This window comes from Rhinopithecus bieti, unplaced genomic scaffold, assembly GCF_001698545.2.
Source record: "Rhinopithecus bieti isolate Rb0 unplaced genomic scaffold, ASM169854v2 scaffold_14404, whole genome shotgun sequence".
Lineage (NCBI taxonomy): Eukaryota > Metazoa > Chordata > Mammalia > Primates > Cercopithecidae > Rhinopithecus > Rhinopithecus bieti.
In genome coordinates, this window is record NW_016807824.1 from 515,563 (window position 1) to 519,590 (window position 4,028).

Sequence of the window (4,028 nt, forward strand, 5' to 3'; positions counted from 1 at the left end):
ACCCAGGAGGCGGAGCTTGAGGTGAGCCAAGATCAACCCACTGCACTCCAGCCTGGGCAACAGAGCCAGACTCTGCCTCAAAAAAAAAAAAAAAAAAAGAAAACAACAACAACAACAACAAAAGAAACACTGATTTACAAATATTACACCTAAACACGGTTTTCAAATAGCATTCAAAATTATAAAATTACTTTGAAAAAATTCCTTTTATTCAGAATATCTCAAAAAATTCATGGAAGAAGTCAGTATCTACCTCTCCTTATAAGGTATAAGAAACAAACCTATTTCTTATAGTGGTACAACATTTTAATTTTCCATATGCAAGTTGTGAAACTCCCTGCCCTGTTCTGTTTCACGCTGACCACCAGTGGTGCATGCAGCCCCTGTCACGTACCCCCTGCTTGCTCAAATCAATCATGACCCTTTCATGTGAAATCTTTAGTGTTGTGAGCCCTTAAAAGGGACAGAAATTGTGCACTTGGGGAGCTCGGATTTTAAGGCAGTAGCTTGCCAACGCTCCCAGCTGAATAAAGCATTTCCTTCTACAACTCAGTGTCTGAGAGGTTTTGTCTGCGGCTCGTCCTGCTACATTTCCTCACATAAGTAGAGTGCTGTGGTATTTTCCTTCTGTGACTGGCTTATCTCACTTAGCATAGTGTCTTCCAGGTTCATCCATGGTGGTTTTGTTTGACTGAGAGACTAGGCTGTGCAATGCCAACATTCAGACCGATCAGGAGTTCCCGAATAGTTCTCAGGGCTGTTTTATTGTTCACAGGTCTCACTCATCTTGGGGGAGTCAGAAAATCACAGTGGATAGGGGGAAGGACAAAATGTGTCTGAACCAGAGCAAGAACCGTAGGAATGAGCATGAGTCACCACAGGAGTTGCTGGACTGTCCGCTCAGAGAGTTATGTGTGAAATAAACATGGTCTGAATCTGAAACCCCTCAAGGACCAGAACACTGGCCACATAGGATGGATTAGGACTGTGTCTCTTGTCCCAAGTAACTTTCCAGTAAGGACAAATACAACACAGCCTGGGCACCAACCAACCAAAATGATGGTAAATAGTAACAATTAACACTAACAACAGGGCTTAACACCATTTATAGCACCTGTTATGCTTTAGGCATTACTGCAGGGAAATTACTCATATTATCCTAATATATCAAAACCGTACAAGGGAAAAGCTCTCTTAAATGGCGTTTCTCCTCTGCTCTCACGCCACAGCAGCAATCAGCACAGAAGAAGATTCTGTGGCCAAACTTTTGAGGTTTCTCCTCACCACCAAGCAGCGGACATCAGCTGGGTGTCCTCAGTCCAATTCCAACACTAGCTACCTGGAGGTAGTGTCAGACCCCACAGGATTGGGGCTCCCTTCCCAAGACTGCCCCCCACACAGACACCAGTCAAAAATCCAGGCCTTTGGAACATCTGACCAACTGGCTTCAAGTTGGGGTTCCCACAAACCCCTGTTTGTGTTCCATTAATATGCTAGAGTGGCTCACAGAACTCAGTGAAACACTTACTTAGGTTTACTGCTTTATTAAGAAGGATGTTACAAAGGATACAGACGCATAGGGCGAAGTATGAAGGAAGAAGCGCGGAACCACTCTGCCCTCTTTGGGCGTACTGTTTCCCAGGAACCTGCACATGTTCAGCTATCTGGAAGCTCTCTGAACCCAGTCCTTTTGGGTTATGGAGGCTTCATTACATAGGCATGATTGATTAAACCATTGGCCACTGGTGAACAACTTGACCTTCAGCCCCTATCCCCTCCCTGGAGATTGGGTGTGGGGCTGAAAGTCCCAACTCTCTACTCTTGCCTTTATCTTTCCAAGGACCAGCCCCACCCTGGAACCTATCAGACAAAAGGCATTCTAAAGAAAACACTCTGGTGATCCCAAGGATTTTATGAGTTATGAGCCAGTAACTGTGGGTGAAAAAAAAAAAAATATATATATATATATACACACACACACACATACATATATATATAATCACAATAACTTAGTATCTAGGAAAGAGCTATGGCAATAAAAGGCAAAATTGATAACTGGTGCATTGGTAATCATAGTAGAAGATTTTAATATACTGTGTTTAGAAATCAATAGGTTATATATATAAAAATAAATCAATTTCTGTAACTATTGATGGCATCACTGGAAACACTTACATGATAGACAGGAAGACAGTACTTTGAAACCAGCAAATGAAGGATTCATATTACTTTCAGATATCCAGAGGCCATCCACATAAATGACCAGGCATTGGGTCAAAATCCTCTCAAAGTGGAGATCATACAGCCCACATTTCCTGGCCTCTGTGAAATGACATTAGTCCCTGTCAATGAAAGAATAAACAGCAAGTTATAGCTAGCCACTTGGACATTTTAGAAAACATCCTAAATAATTTCTCCATTAAATGGGAAAACTAAACTAATAATTAATTTTAAAGAGGTATCCTAAGGAGGAAGGAAGGAGGCTGGCAGCAAAAGACATTCCTTTATTTCCCCAGCTCTAGGAATTCTTAGTTCAATGTTGGGAAAATTATTTATTCTGGTCATAACAGGTTTCCTTTGGTAACATGAAAATGAGATTACTACAGAACCTAGAACATTAAATTAAAATTCAAGTTTTAAAATACCATGGAAATTTTTACTACTATATGGTACAGAAACAAATAGCATTCAGAATGCAAATAATTGGCTTATATCCTGAGACCCTGCATTCTGTATCCAAAGGTTGATGTGTCTTCAACACAGATGTCCACATGCTCACCTGCAGATAAGGATACTGGTGCCTTGGGCAACTGGGCTAAAAGATAAGATAGGTACATAGATATGCACAGATATAAATATATGATAGAGATACAAAGATATAAAGATGGAGGCAGATAAATATAGAAATGATAGATGGATATGATAGAGATCTAGAAGACAGAGAAGATAAATAGATGATATAGGTAGAGATAGAGACAAAGATATATTGAAAACCAGATAATAGAGCTATAGAAGATAGATATCTACAGATATAGATAAATGGATTGATTGAGATAGAAGATAGACACAGATAGGTAGATAGATATGCTAGATAGAGATATGGATGGATGGATATAAATACTACAGATAGAAGATAGCGATAGTTACATGATACGTAGATGTAATAGAATAGATAGACATGATAGATATACAGAGATATAGAAGATAGAGATATAGAGATAGATATACAAAGATAGATAGTTAGATACATACATTTAAAGCTATTGTATAATTTAGAATATGTTCTCTGCCCATAACAGGATTAAATTGAAAACCAGTAACCAGTTAAATATATCTGAAAAATCTCAAAGTGTTTGACATAAATACACTTCCAAGTAATCCATGAGTCAGAGAAGAAATGACAAAGGAGACCGAATGAGAATGGAAACAAAATATGTCAAAATTTGTAGGATACAAAAATGAATCAAACAGGAATTCAGCTGAAGAATACAATAAGTGGACTGAAAAAGTCACTAGAAGAATTCAAGAGTAGACTTGACCAAACAGAAGAGTCAGCAAATTCAAAAACATGTCATTTAAAATTATCCAGTTAGAGAAGCAAAAAAATAATAATAAAAAGGAATAAAGAAAACCTAAGGGAATCCTAGAACAGAGAGAGAAAGGGGAAGAATGCTTATTTAAAGAAATAATGCCCTACAGAACAAAAAAGAAATAATGCCTTAAAACTCCCCAAATCTGGGGAGGCAAATGAACATCTAGATTTGTGAAGTCTAAATGGCCCCCAATATGATAAACCAAAGAAGTCTGCACTAAGACACCTTATAATCAGATTGCCAAAGTCAAAGACAAAGAGAGAATTTTTTTTATTTATTATTATTATTTTTTATTATACTTAAGTTCTAGGGTACATGTGCATAACGTGCAGGTTTGTTACATATGTATACTTGTGCCATGTTGGTGTGCTGCACCCATCAACTCGTCAGCACCCATCAACTCATCATTTATATCAGGTATAACTCCCAATGCAA